Consider the following 15,996-nt stretch of genomic DNA (forward strand, 5'->3'; position numbering starts at 1 on the left):
TTTCCACAGAAACTATATAAATCTTTTGGAGTATACTCAAGAAAAGCAAGAAGTCAATTTTTAAAACAAAGACAATTATAAATTATACTCTAGTATGATTCTATACTCAGATCTTGTCACAATTTTGTTTAAAGAAACCAAAACTATAAGTGAGGGTTGATAATAATGTGATGAATGTAGCTTATGTGAAAATAACAACCCCAGTTGATCATTAACTTTAAAAATAAATAAAAGGAAAAAGTTACATTGGTCTTACGTTAAAAACATTGACAAATAATAAATTAATTTGTCTAAATAGTAATTTTATTAATAAATAAAAATAAATTATATATAATTATATAAATAGTTTATAATAAATTAATACCATAAAATGTTTACTATGTAAATTTGGCATTTCTTTATGCTTTCCCACTTTTACCAAGCTTTTCAATATGCCTGTCAATTCTAGGTCCAAAAGTGTAGGATAAGAGAAGTTTTCTGTTGTTTGTTTTTTGAATTTTTATTTTAATGGCTTGGGAGACACAAATGGTTTTGGGTTGCATGGATACATTGTATAGTGGAGAAGAAGTGTAGGCTTTAAGTGTACCCTCCACCCCCACCTGTGAGCATTGTACCTGATAGGTGGTTTTTCATCCCCAACTCTCCCCCTTCTGAGTCTTCAGTGTCCATTATATTGTTCTATATGTCTTTGCAGTTCTTTAGTTTAGTTTAGTTCCCATTTACAAGTGAGAATATGTGGCATTTGGTTTTCCATTTTTAAGTTTCTTCACTTAAGCTGATGGTCTCTAATTTCAAGAGGGTTTTTACATTGTTTGAAAGCACTTCCAAAAGTAGGGATTGCAGTCCAATTACAGAGATGTTAAGAACAACAAAGGAGGTAAAATACTCAGAGCAATCCTGGGAGAAAAGTACCGTTAGTATGCCCATTTTACACAAGGCTTACAGAGAGTAAATGACAGTCCTGAGCTGTTTTCAGAACTAAGATCTGCTTTCTTCATGACTCTTACTTTTAGTTCTGAGGCTATAATGCCTCTTCAACTTTTTCTCCTACACTTCTCCTTGAGATCTTTTATAACTTTTTCAAAATAGATGTCAACTAAAGGCAGTTGAGCTAATCAAGCATTTTAGTCAATAATGGCATCTTAATCATTATGACACTGTGATCATAGAGATGCCGTTTTTGGTCTTCAGTAATCAATTCTTATTCCTTAAGAGGATGTGGGAGCAGGTCTTGATTAAATTAATTTGGGAAATGTTACATATCAATTTTTCCTCTTGGAATTTTACAATGCTAAGATTTAGAGAAACCTACAGTAAACAAATCTACCCAACTTTTTCAACCTGGTATCTCCCAAATATATTTGTACATGTAACATCTCTTTTCGTTCAATTGAACTAGTATTTCATGGCACACATTTTTAAAATCTTGCTTTATAGAATGTATGCTCACACATTCTCTTAAGTCCATTCCTGTTCTTATATGCTCTCAGCTTGTTGGTCATAGTTCTCTGGTCTGAATCTTATTAGTGTAACCTTACTTTTTCAGTTCTTTGTTATAATTAAAAGAGAAAAGGCAAATGTTGCAAAAAAAAAATAGACTTGCCTGTTTTTTTCTAATAGCTAAACTGTGACCTTGGCACCCATGTCTTTAGAGGTCAGTAAGAGGTACATATATAATCATCCACAAGCAGAGAGTCAGCTAAAGACTGAGATCACCCCTTGCTCATCAGGTGCCAGCTAAGAAGATTATGAAGAGCAAAAAAAAAAGTTCAAACTCCTACCACAAGCCAAATAAGTGCATCCAGGGTCAGGCATCATCAAAGAAGGTCAGCTAATCAATGTTCACCCAGCAAGTTGTGATCTGAAGGGCTGCAAGAGTGCTAAAATTATATGTATCTTGTTGTCCCTTACAACTAAAGATGACACATCAGGAGGTGACTGCTCTGTATTTGTGAAGCTCATCGAATACAACTCTGTGCAGACCTTAGCCCTGGTCCTGCTACAGCCATGTGCCCTTTACAGGATAAACAGACAATTTGTGGTCTACTGCCTGTTTTGTCTGTCCTGCGCAAACTCATAGCATGCTAGCACATGACTGTCTAGTAAATATCAAGTGAATATTGAATGCTTGTGCGCAGAGCTTTTATTGAGGAAGACCTTCCCTCATTCCACCTTTTACCCCTCTCCTGAATCTTCACCACTATGCATCAGAAGTGATCAGCTGAAGAGATAATTCCCTTGGGGAATGCCAATTCGCTTGTCTTCCCTGTCCCCCTGCTTTTACCAGGGTGAACCTGACTACCAGAATACTTAGAGATTTGAAGTTATTTGCCCCAAATCCACAGCTAACAACTGGAAGATGTGGCATTGTATCTAAAATCTTAGCATATGCTTGTAGATGATATGTTTTTCAGTTAGAATGAGACTGAATAAAAACCTAGGGAAGAATATTTAAAGCAGAGAAGCCAGAAATGTGTTAGGACAAGAGAACTCTGGGAGGGACAAAAGCAATTATTTGTTTTAAATATAATTAAGAAGGTAGAGTTTGAGAACATATTTTCAGAAGTCCCCATATAGTTGCTCACTGGATGCTTGCTACAGTTACATAAAACTCTTCAGTACTATGTCTGTTGCCTAATTGTTCTGTTAATTGGAATCTTTTCAGTTGTAAGAGTCAAAATCCAACTCAAATGAGCTTAAACAAACATGAGAATTTATTAGCATAAAATGATAGTTAGGAATCTCTCTCTTTGCTTTTCTCAAACTGCCTCTCACTACATGGTAAGTCAGCAGAAAGAAAATGCCTCATTCCCAGTAATTTTAGCAAAAGCTTCAAAATTGACTTTCATATGCCAACTTTAGTCGTATGCCCACCCTTAAACCAATTATGGTGAGTGAAGGGTATGGAGGTGCTGCTGGATAACAAATGCTGATTGGGCAGACATAGGACATAAGTCTATTTGTGGAGTCAGAATGGAGATTAGCCTCTCTCATATGGCATCTACTGAGAATGGGAAAGAAATGATTCCTGGTTTTTTAAAAATTTGGGATAAGGGTACGAGGTCGGGGAACCTAGGCATCAAGAACAAATGATGTCCACTTGTCATCTTGCCATAAAATATGATTGCAGTCCAGGATCCTATACTTGAAGTCATTTCAAGGGGGAAGAGGTACACGAGTCACAAGATCTGCTGTCCTGGAAACATGAGCAGAGCTCAGGAAACTTGATTCTCCTAGAACGAGTATATATTCTGCTGTGTCCCTAGCGCCTGGCAGAATGCCTTCACCTAGTATACAAACACCATGTATTTGTTGAATGAGTGATTAAAAACTAGGCATAAAGGATACAGAGTTTCAATTTGGGATTATGGAAAAGTTTGGGAGACGAACAATTATAATAGTTGCATAACAATGTGAATGGACTTAATACCACTAAACTCTACACTTAAAAATTATTGAAATGGTAAATTTTATGTATCTGTAGCCACAGTAATTTTTTTTTTTTTTTAAAGAAGGGGAAAACCTTATGCATTAAGAAAGACATGAGGCCAGGTGCAATGGCTCAAGCCTGTAATCCCAGCACTTTGGGAGGCCAAGGTGAGAGGACTGCCTGAGCCTAGGGGTTTGAGATCAGCCTGGGCAACATGGCAAGACCTCGTCTCTACAATAAATCAAAAAATTAGCTGGGCATGGTGGCACTCGCCTGTGGTTCCAGCTACTTGGAAGGCTGAGGCAGAAGGATAGATCACCTGAGCCCAGCAGGGAGAGGCTGTGGGTGACATGAGCATGCCCCTGCACTCCAGCCTGGGCGAGAGAGTGAGACTCCCACTCGAAAAAAACAGACATTCACATTGGTGTCTTTCTCTGGTTTCCTAATTCAGGAATCAGGTAGGCACCAATGGGAACACAAATAACTTATCCAGGGTTTGTTGCCCACTGAAGGTTACCCAGACATTAGCTGCCCTCTACTTTATAGAAGAAGATCCAGGGTTGCAAGTAGTTGGGGCTGATGGAAGTCAGGATGATTTGCTTTCTGAATCCCTGTCATGTATGAAAGGGGTTCAAGCAGCGCATTTGCAGTCCTGCGGACCTGTCTCTTGCTTCAACAGTGTTTGGACAGAACAGACCCGGTGATTCCTTCTCTTCCAGCCTCCCACTGCCCTCCGATCTCCTCTCCACTTGCAACCTCCGAGACCACTTTCTCAGTCACTTCCTGTTTCTGGGACCAAGGAACATCGTTTTTGCGGTTGGCTCCTTCTTGCCAACCGACCATGAGCTCCCAGGTTTCCCAGAATTATTCCACGGAGGTGGAGGCAGTCGTCAACCACATGCTCAACTTGCATCTGGCGGCCTCCTACACCTACCTCTCTCTAGACTTCTCTATGTACCGCAAAACTACGTGGCTCTGGAAGGCGTGGGCCACTTCTTGCACGAACTGGCAGTGATAAAGCGCAAGGGCGCCCAGCGTCTCATGAAGACGCAAAACGAGCGTGGCGACCGCCCCCTCTTCCAGAATATCCAGAAGCCCTCTCAAGATGTGTGGGGTAAAACCCTGGACGCCATGGAAGCCGCCATGACCTTGGAGAAGAACCTGAACCAAGCCCTTTTGGACTTTCATACCCTGGGATCTGCCCGTACAGACCCCCATCTCTGTGACTTCCTGGAGAACCACTTCCTAGATGAGGAAGTGAAACTCATCAAGAAGATTGGTGACCACCTGACCAACCTTCACAGGCTGGCCGGGCTGGAGGCTAGGCTGAGCGAGTACCTCTTCAAAAGGCTCACCCTCAAGCACGACTGGGGCAGGGAGCGGGGGGCTCAAGTATCAGGGCTTCTTCTGCCTGAGCCTCCCCCTCCAGCCACTAGGCAGCTTTTTAACCGCCCTGGAGCACTCTCCCAAGCCTCAGACCAAATGAAAATAAAGCTCTTGCAGCAACAGGAAGGGAGGAAGGGAGGAAGGGAGGAAGGGAGGAAGGGAGGAAGGGAGGAAGGGAGGGAGGGAGGGAGGGAAAGAAAGAAGAAGTTCAGCCAGAATTCACAAACTCTGTTGTCTCCTACGGCCAGGCAGGTTAGAGTGTAACTGAATAAGACAATGTGTGTCAGGTGGGGATCCACATGCCCCCTTTATACAAGCCAGCCACTGCTCATTTCAGGTCAATTATTTCCTTGAAGAAATAAGAGACTCAGTACTGCCTGATCTTATGGTTTCTTATGAGAAGCTATAAATGTGGATTTTGATGTGAAATCTTTCAGTTTTTGAATGTTAGCCATCACTTTTTAAAATGTTACACAGTAGCATGGGAAACAGAACACAGCTATTTTCCAGATCTGGCCCATGGGCCATGAGCTTGAAATACTTGTGCTACTATTGCCTTTCAACTTATTTTCAGTTTCTTCCAAGGAATAGACTACTGTTTTCTTTCTAACAAATGACAATAATGATCCCATTACATATTTTTTTACATTTAAGGTGAAACACATGGTTAGTATAGATATCATCCTCCCAATTTTACTCTTGAGACTGCTTAGGTTTTAACTGGAGGGACCTTAACTTGTACCAGGTCATGGGAAGTAACGTTCTGTGCCTGTTCCGTACTGTGTGACTGTGAGAGATTGCTTCCAAAACTCCCCCTTGGGTTCCTTATTCAGAATTTGTCTAGATGAATTCTTCCTTCCTTACACTGGGGAAAACTTGAGTTTCTGAATTTCCTCCAACTCGTTTTGTTTGTCAGATGGAAGAAAAAAATCATTGCCAATGCAAAACTATAGAAGTAGATTTGTGTATTTAGCAGTAGTAAATACAGTATCTAGGGAATTTAAATCATATAATATTTTCCATTTTACCAGAAATGGATACTGTTTCCCCTGAGGGAACTTTTAACTTAAAAATGTGTTTCAATCCCCTTGGCATGTAGGAATAATCATTAATGTTTACAGTTACTATAACAACTAGAAATGCTAGCAATTGAGTAGGAAAGGAGCCTGAGAGAGGAAGATAAGCTGTGTCAATTATTGAACATCTGTCAAACAGTTAGCCAATTTAAAGTGACAGACAAAAACCTAGAAACCGAGGATAGGTAAAATATATTCTTGCTAGCATTCAGTTAAGAACATCAGTTTTGTATTGTTTTGTCACTATTACAGAGGGATAATTAACTTTTAGTTTCATCCACATAAAGGAAATATTTTCTATGGGCAAGAACCAATTGTAAATGTAATATTTTATGCCATAATAATGTTACTAGATGCTACTTTGCAGTTTCCTGAGCTCTTTTGCACACACTATTTAATTTAGTCTTCATGATAACATACTGCATTTGGTAAAGTGATACTCATTTTACGGACTTTTACATTTTGTAGAAGTAGAGCAGCGAAACACCGTGCCTCTGATCATATGGCTCTTCAGAGCTCTCTGTCATAGCCACTACTCCCTTATGCAGAGAGAGTGCCCTAAATATTTGCCACATGTGTCTCTAATACCCTCTCCTGCTTCCATGGCAATGATCACAGACCAATTAAAACTTCTTTTTTCCTCTGAGTCCCAGGAATTCTCAAAACCCCAACACAGCATTCTGGATAGCCAATACCACTTAGGCAGAGCTCCATAGTCAAGTCAAAATCTATCTGCAATTCCTGTCCAATAATGATTTTTCACCTTCATTTGGTGTTTTATTGTTTATAAAGTGTTTTAATATATATGGTCTTATTTGATCACCGAGTCTCTAAGGTAAGGGGTGGTTATTCCTTCTTTACATGTGAGAAAATTGAGACCTAAAGAAATTTAGTGATTTGGCCAAGATTATAGAGTTAGAAGGAAGATAAAGCCTCATCTACTGCCCTTTCCACTACACTACATAAGAAAAGATCGGTAGTTAAAAATCTAGGGTAATGGTTTTTAGTACTGCCCTGTTCACTTACTAACTAAAACTATAAAGAAGACATAATCAAATAAGAAAGCAATGCTTCTCTAGGCACCTTTCCCTGCTTCTGACAAAGAAGAATTGGACAGATTTTTTTCCTAGGATGCATTCCAGCTATACACTTTAATACTTGAGCGCTAAGTATAAATTTACTACTAAGTTTCCCAGTTATAGCATTTGTTTATTATCTGCCACACCTCAATTCATCATTGTATCCCAAGTTTTTCCCAGATTTTAGTTTCTAGAAAGTGAGAGAGCTGATTCATTTTAAATTAAGATTACTGGAGTCCAGCTCCAGGAGAGAGTCAGGACTTGAGAGGGGGAATCGGGAAGTGGCTAAAAAGAAAAGACGAACACGACAGGATCCTTCTTCCTGGGGAGAGTTCAAGACTGCCAATTTTTATTCAATTCTTACAAGCTTATATAGGTTTTTTACTGACCCCCTACCCACAAAATGTATCCCATGTTACACATCAAATGTTTACATCATGTTTTTTCTTTTGTTCATGGGGAAGTTGACCTTTACAAGTTTCATTTTGTTCCGTCCTGTTACCGGTGATGTAACAAAATACCAGCTGCCAATTTATCAGCCACATCCTGTGACCTCTAGGCCAACTGAATCTCTTCCCTTCGCTGTTCTATCTATTTTCTTAATTCTACCCATTTTACATTTTATATTTCTAAACAAAACTTATGTCTAAATCTACACTTATATATGAAATTAATCTTACTTCTAATCCTAAATGTATTTAATTTTAAAACTACATTAAGTGCATATAATTTTAAGTTTACCTTAAAACTTAATTATTTCCTATTCTTTCTATTTAACTAATACCTACATCTATAATAAACAATTATCTTTTAATTAAAACTGCTATTTATCTAATCCTTACTTTAATTTTAACCCTCTTTCTAATTAAACTATAATATTTCTTAAATCAAAAGGCTGTGACTTGTTTTACCCGAAAGCACCTGTTTTTGGAGATACTCTGTCTCAATTTCCCACTTCCTCATCAATCACAACTGTCAATGTTGTTACTTATAAAGGATATGAGGAAGTACTTGTTTTTTCTTTTTAGCTAATGGCTTCAAAATTTGCATTCCCTTGTCCCTTCAGGGGGAAAATTTTTGCTGTTGAGACTTTTTTACATTTCTATACATGGGTTTACTGCTAATTCCACATCCTTGCACATTCTAAGGGGCACCCTTTTTGCTGCAATCTCACCTCCATTATGCCTATGTATAATTTTTGTTGTCAAATGCCATCATCCACTTGCGCATCTATTATCTCAACTAAAGAGGGAATATTCTCAAGCCTATGCATGCAATCCTTCAAAGTTAGGGAAGGTCCATCAACAGGGCCCATGGGGCTTTGCCTCCGTCATGGCTACATTTTACTGGAACCTTGCTGCAAGCCAGCGTTTTTCCTGTTTTCAGGTCCCTTTTACCTTACTTTTACTAGTGATTGTGGCTCCCGGCATAAGATTTTTGATATTTCAATTTGTTAGCATTAATAAGCATACAAACTCTATATAAATGATCAGAAGATTTAATTATCTGTCCTGGCTTTGTTTAATGTTATGTTTTAATGAGTCACTTTTTCTCTCTGTTCCTCATTTTAATTTCTGGAAAGTACATAATATTACCTCCTAGAGATGAATCAAATGAACTAACATAAATGAAAATAAAGTACTATCTAAAATAAGATATCAGTGTAGCTCTATTAATTATACATTCTGACCTGGTCTGTTAATATAAGTCAATGATTTAGAATGGATCTTTAGAATACATTTAAATGAATATATAATTTATCAAATGAGTCTATTCACCTTCTTTGCCTTATTGATAATAATGATAATAATAATAAGCATTGACTAACATTTAATGAGTGGACACTGTACTAACTATAATTAGTGCCTTGCTTAGAGTTTTGAACTTGATCATCTCAACTACCCTGTGGAGTGCTAAGTATTATTATTTGTACTTTTCAGTTGAGTAAATTGAGTCTTAGTTAAGTAACTTGCCATGCTCACACAGTAGAGACGAAGCAAAGTTTCAGGATCAGAGATGTCTAACTCCAAATTTTAGGGTAGATGCTTGACTAGTTATAGGAAATACCTAAAACAGATATAAAAGATACATATTTTAAAATAGAAAAAAACGTAGTCTTTCCTACATGTTACATAAAGAGCTATGAACATCAGATGTCATTTTTCTCCTGAAATGTTTCTTGCAAGTCAATTGTTTTATTACCTTAAAAGAGTTACAAGAGTCATTGGTAAGAATCCACCATGTCTAAGAGCCAACTGTTAGAAAGAACAATTTTATGTGGTAGTGTGTGAATGAGAAATTAGTATACAAGTATTTTTCAAAGGGCATTCTGAGAAGACATAGGAACCATGGTAGGGAGAGGCCATTACTAAATGGTGGAAGGAGGGTGTGATAAGCCTCTAAGTGGAAAAAGAAATGACAAGGGTTTATATTGGTCAAGATACTTTTTATGGCAAGGGACAAGAAATCTCAGTATACACTGGAAAATTGTTTTAATGAACAAATTTATTGATATTTTAAAAACTATATTACATGAAGGGCAAGAATGTTTCCTCTGAGTAGATTTTCTTGAGGAATTCAACTGTTATCTGCACTTGCTTCCTCTTCTTGTCAGCTCTGACTCAGCTTCATCCCCTCAGACCAGCTTATCAATAGTACATTAGATATGGGCATGGGGCATTCTGTGTTCCAAATTTTTGAGTCTGGAAACCAGAAGAAAGTGTTCTTTTTGCTCAGTTTGAATTTTTTAAATCTCTGATTGGCTAACTTGAGATTCTTACTGGACCGATCACTGTGCATTGGGAGATGAGGTGATAAGACTGATCTGTCATCACATGACTCACCCCCATCCCTATGGTTGGCCTTGTAGAAATGATTGAATGCCATAAGAACCGATTGAAGAAGCATTGCTAAGAAGAAGAAAAGTACCTTTCATGGCAAACTAGATGACAAAGCCAAACTCAGGGTTGATTAATTTTTCATCTGGTCCTGTCCACTGCATCTCAAGGCAGAAAGTGACCATTGCAATCAATGACTCTTTTATTTTTAATGGGTCAAATAAATGAAAAAAAATCTTCATTTTGGAAAGGACAGACATTTTCTTCATAGACCACCAAGCCAAATGCTTTTGCTACTGGTTTCACTGAAACATTAGCAAGATGCAGGGATGAGAAGAGGGAAAAAGCATCTTGGGTTATAACAAAAAATTAATACTTTCTAAGCAAATTTGTTCAAAGACTAATCTATGCTCAGAATTTAAATGCCAATTGTCTGAATTTAGATTGCTTCTTTAATTAAAAAGGATGTAGAATTGTTTAATAATCTGGTGAAAAGGCTGTGTATCGGTGACTTGTGTTTGGGAGTTGATTACGTTACTTGAAAGCTTGCTCAGTTTGTCATATTACTGCTTGAAGCCTTTTAAAAATGTAAATAATTATAGTTTAATTGACATTTTCCACCATTCAAATTTGCTCATTATTCCTGAGAATCCAGTTTAGTTTCCATATTGAATTCTCTTTTTTTCTCTTTCTTTCCAGAAATTACTTAGCTTAAACTAATAAGGCAGGTTTTGATTATGCTGCAACAAAAAGCAAAATTTCTATTTAATGATTTTTGCAGCCTTTTCCTAGGAAATATATTTAAATGCTGATGATACAAGTGACACATACATATTTCAGAATTTAACTGATCACCTCGTTCCCTGAATTTCTGAATATCTCCTGAATGCAATTATGGGGTCAAGTACTATGGCATACAAAAGCAAACAAGATTGTTCTGATTCCTACCACAAACCACTTCTGCCATGGATCTGGCACATCTGTCATGATAACTACCCCTGAACCACCACATCACTTACTAAGTTAAGCTGAATGTTGCAGTTGCAATGGTTTCTAGCATAGGAATGGAAATCTTTGCCATTGCTTCAAAAGGTATCTGTCCTAATCCCAAATCTAATTCTACTTTCTGGTCTTGGAATAGCCCATGCAACTTTCCTATGTCTCACTTTCCCTGTCTCTCCAATGGAAAAAATCTGTGTTCTATTTGTTTCAAAAAATTTGTCACAGGCATTAAATGAGGTAATGGATATCAGAGTGTGTTGAAAATATAAAAAATTATATGAGTTGTGGTTTTGCTGATGTATAAAATGGGAACTTACTTAAGGTATATCGAAACATTTGGCTCACTGGGTCCAGTTTAACTTTCTTTGTGCATGAAGATACCTTACTGAGTCCAAGGGTTACTGCCACATTTGAGTACTGCCATCTGACCAGGTCACACTGATGTCATCTGGTAACTCAAGTAATTCATCAATATACGCTGTTTAGCCTAAGTCATGTTTAATGGACTAACTTCACCCCTGCGTTCTTTCCTCTCTGCTTTCATAGAACTCTTCTCACTTTTGGGTAATCAGTCATCTTTTCTTTCTGCCACTTAGTAAACTCGGCAGAAAAGCATCAGAGTCAGGAAAAATGGAAAGATAAGGATTTTTAAGAAAAAGGGCTTAAGCATTCTGATTTAAAACATATGGATTTTGATAATTCAGATTTGTTAACCCTCTTCTGACTTCAATGCATTTGATTCACCATCCATGGTCCCATGAAAATATCATACCCTTATTTTCAGGTGACTATTTTCTCACTAACTCTCTTGTCCTGGAGTTCAGTAATGATACTGTTGCTCCAGGATACTTCTGATATTTAGAAGAGCTCTCTGCCTAAAGCCTACATGGATGGGCAGAGCCCTCCCACTGTGCCTTATCCTTGCATCTAGAAGGGACCCCCAGTACTATGTATTGTCTGATCCCATTAGTCAAAGATACCCCTACTTCTCCCCCTCCTAAAGTTTTGGAGCACCTATCTTGATGAACACTCCCTCAGAGTATAAATTTACATAGAACAGAGAGTAGAATGTTAAAACTAGGTAACTTGTTGTCCTGTTATAGAATAATTTGAATATGAGCTTGATACATTTTGCTTAATCCAGGAGGCAGTGGGGCTCATGGAGGATTTGTGTAGAAAGAAAGAACGTGACTCAAAGCTGCCCTTTACTAAGATTAATCTAGCAGTGGTGTGTGGGTTGGCCTGCAGTGGCACTGAGCATGACACTAACAAAATAGTAGGATGTTCCTAAGCCAATAATTGGTAATAATGAGACAAAAACCTCAGGGAATTCAATTCCAAAAGACTTAGGTGCTAACTGCAAATACCCTTTCCCCAGCAACGAGAACCTCACTCCTTCCTGAGAAAGTCAGTGATCTGGCAGAGGGATTATATAAAGGGTGTTGAGCTGGAAGAGTTTTATCATCTGATTTTCTTCTATTCTCCTACCGCCTGAGAAAAAGTAGTATTCTTTCTGGCACTGGACATTAAGTTTTGATAGGTCTCTCTCTAACTGTTAGGCAATGTCCACATTATTTGAAGTATTTTACACTTGACTGTCAAAGTGTACCCATGCCTTATGAGATTAATACTTTTTAAATGAACTTTGTGTATTTAAACTCTTTATAAAATACGATGATACTTTTGATTTCTTAAAATACCAAATTATTAACAAATAACTGAAAGAAACATTCTTTATCCTCCATGAACAATGTTCCATTTGACCATAGTCCACAGAAGCTGCATCACTCTGCTATCTGTGGCTTTGTTGATTTGACCACACTGAGCAGACTGGGCCACTGTTTTTTCAACCAGGAAAAACTCTAATGATTCTGGATTGTTTCAGTACCAACTCCACTTTTATTCCATCAAGATGCTCAGATTTGCTTATACTTGTATTCTCCACCATTTTCATGCCAACAGAAGTATGCAACTAAGGGCCAGTTCTGTTTATTTATCTTTGTGTCTGCATCCTAAAGCAGCTATCACAAACTATATTGTCTACAGACTGGTATATGCAGACTGGTATATGGGACTGGTATACGCAGTAAGAAGTGCTAAAGGCTGTGGCTAACTGGAGATGAAATGCCCACTCCTCAATGCAAAGCTGCTATTCAGCTCTGCTGATTATTTCCATGATGAAATAAGAGTCTTACATATTCAAATCTTGTAAAACAGTGTCTCTCAAAGTGTAATAGCCAGACCAGCATCACCTGGAAACTTGCTAGAAATGCAAATTCTTGCCCTCATCCCCCACATCCTGACTGAGAAACACTGAGAGTGAGACTCAGCTATTTGTGCTGTGGCAAGCCTTCCAGTAATTCTGAAGCTTACTCAAATCTGAGTAACAGCAGCTGAGGTGGGAGGATCACCTGAGGCCAGGAATTCAAGACCAGCCTGAGCAACATAGCAAGAACTGTCTCTACAAAACAGAAAAGAAAATAAGAGAAGAAAAATAAAGAGAGGAGAGGAGAGGGAAAAAAATAGTTTCATATGGTGGCATACGCTTGTAGTCCCAACTATTGGAATGCTGGGGCAAGAGTAATAATCACAGGACTTTGAGGCTGCAGTGAGCTATGATTGCACCACCACACTCCAGCCTAGGCAATAAAGCTAGACAATCCCCCCCCCCAAAAAATTAAATTTAAGAACCATTTGTTATAGTGTACATTTGCTGCACTGGCCAGATTACTCTTAAGGACTGATATTTGAGAACTATGTTTAAGTTTCAACAAAAGCCTAATGTCAAGATGCTTATTTGATTTTCAATTTTTTTCATTATTTTCTAATTGACAAATAAAATTGTAGAGTGGCTACATCAAGCTAATTAACTTATCCATTACCTCATATACTTATCATTTTTTGTGGTGAAAACATTTAAAATCTACTTTCATCAATTTTCAAGAATAAAATACAGTGCTAGCAACTATGGTCACCATGCTGAACAGTAAATCTCTTGAACTTATTTCTGTTAACTGGTGTTTTGTATTCTTTGACCAACACTTCCCCAACCTCCCTGATTACCAGTCCCTGGTAACAACCATCCTACTCTCTGTCTCTGAGTTCAACTGTTTCTATGAGCTTAACTTTTTTTTTATTCCACATGTAAGTATCATGCAATGTTTGTCTTTCTGTGTCTGGCCTATGTCACTTAGCATGATGTCTTCTCAGTTCATCTATGTTGTTGCAAATGACAGGATGTTATTCTTTATGGCTGGATACTATTCCATTGTACATAAATACCACATTTTCTTCATCTATTCATCTGCCGATAGACACTTAAGTTGATTCCTTATCTAAGCTGTTGTGAATAGTGCTGTAATGAGCATGGGAGTGCAGATCTCTCTTTGGCATCCTGATTTCATTTCCTTTGGAGTTTCACTGTTTTTAAAGCATGAGTAAACTATAAAAGTCACATATGCTTGTCAAGCTAAGCCTGTTCTATGTGCTGTCACTTTTCAGTCTCCGTTCAAGAGTCTGAACATGCTAACAAAGATGTGTTGCAGGGTATTACTTCTTCCCTTAGAGGATGCAAAGTTTACTGACTCTAGATCTAGGTAATATTTCTCAAACTTTTTCACTGATACAGTTCAGGAGAGGTACAGAGTCAGAATCTGCACCCTGAGACTCTGGGAGCATGTCCTGAAGCAATCAAACCCAAGGACAAGATTTTGCTGAAGCCTTTCACTTACCTTTAAACTTCATATGAGTTTTATATCCTTGTTAGGTTAAAAATCCCAGGAAGGCCTCCACAAATGTTAGGTCAGGCCCGATGGGTGTGTACAATCCAGTGCCTTGTGAAAGATGCAAAGAATCACATCGAAGTGAGATTGGAAAATATAGTCTATTTAGAAAGTAAATTAGAGAGAGGAGATTCACTTCCCCAAGGTAGAGGAAGGGGCCAGAGCTAAGAAACAGGTGACCATAGCTCAAAGGGCCACGTGGACACACCAGAGTTTAACAAAGCAATGGCGACTAGCCGCTTGGAATTGAATTCTTTTATATTTTCCCCTTGATGGGGGAAGTGCATCAAGGTGATTGGGTGGTGGTCTGCTCCACTTCATCACGGAGGGCAAGTACACAAAGGTACTGGCATCAGGTGTTGGACAGCGGGCAGATGGGTGACCAGTTACATGATGGCTCCCATGATGATGGGGTCCATCTGTGTCATGAAGGGCTGATTAAGTTAACTTGGATCTTATGCGTGGACACAAATACTTGAAATAGAAAAGCTAATTAGCACAAAACAATCTGGGGAAGGGATTGTCAAACAATAATCATTAACTACCTCTGAGAAACTGGTTTTGTCCTTGGCTAGTGATTAGAGGGTAAATTAAAGTGAACTGCTAGAGAAACATGACAAAGATAAGCAATGTTAAAATGGCTATTCATTGGGCATATTGACTCCATATTATGTCCTTTCAATCCTGTTCATTATATACTCATATTGGGCGTATTGTCTTAACAGTATGTAAATTACTTTCACGTTTCATTTCTTAACTTCCACCTAGAAGTTCTTTTTTTTTTTTTTCTTTTCTTCCCCCTCAGACAGGATCTCACTCTGATACCCAGGCTGGAGTGCAATGGTGCAATCATAGCTCACTGCAGTCTTGAACTCTGGGGCTCCAGTTATCCTCCTGCCTTAGCCTCCTAAGGCATGTGCCACCATGCCTAGATAACTTTTTCTTTTTCTTTTTTGTAGAGACAGGGTCTCACTCTATTGCACAGGCTGATCTGGAACTCCCGGACTTAAGTAATCCTCCTACCTTAGCTTCCCAAAGTGCTGGAATTACAGGCATAGCCACCGTGCCCAAATAACCTACAAGTTCTTAAAGAAAATATACATCCCAGAAAAATGCCCTACTTACCCAATAAAATACAGGCAAAAAATAAGTAACACATAAGGGGGTGTACAATTTTAAGTCATACTCAAGAGCAATATTTAAGAACTGTATACATGACTAGAAAATGCCCCTTTTAGCTGGGCTTGGTGGCTCAACCTGTAATCCCACACCTTTGGGAGGCTGAGGTGAGTGGATTGCCTGAGCCCGTGGGTTTCAGACCCGCCTGGGCAGGCGAGACCTCCTCTCTACAATAAAATCAAAAAAATCAGCCGGGCATGGTAGCGCGCGCCTGTAATTCCGGCT

The 15,996-nt window shown here is 38.5% G+C and overlaps 1 protein-coding gene and 1 pseudogene across 2 annotated transcripts in view; both read left to right on the forward strand.

The window, feature by feature from the left end:
* The window catches only part of CNTN4 (contactin 4), a 339,871-nt gene that overhangs the window by 101,182 nt on the left and 222,693 nt on the right, over nt 1-15,996 (forward strand). The window lies entirely within an intron of this gene.
* On the forward strand, nt 4,272-10,350 carry LOC110594572 (annotated as a pseudogene). Its single transcript, XR_002481323.1, has 2 exons — nt 4,272-4,822; nt 10,252-10,350. The product of XR_002481323.1 is annotated as a ferritin light chain pseudogene (transcript).

Source organism: Carlito syrichta, unplaced genomic scaffold (genome assembly GCF_000164805.1).
Source record: "Carlito syrichta isolate Samal-C Ts95f unplaced genomic scaffold, Tarsius_syrichta-2.0.1 Scaffold117309, whole genome shotgun sequence".
In the NCBI taxonomy this organism is placed as follows: Eukaryota; Metazoa; Chordata; class Mammalia; order Primates; family Tarsiidae; genus Carlito; species Carlito syrichta.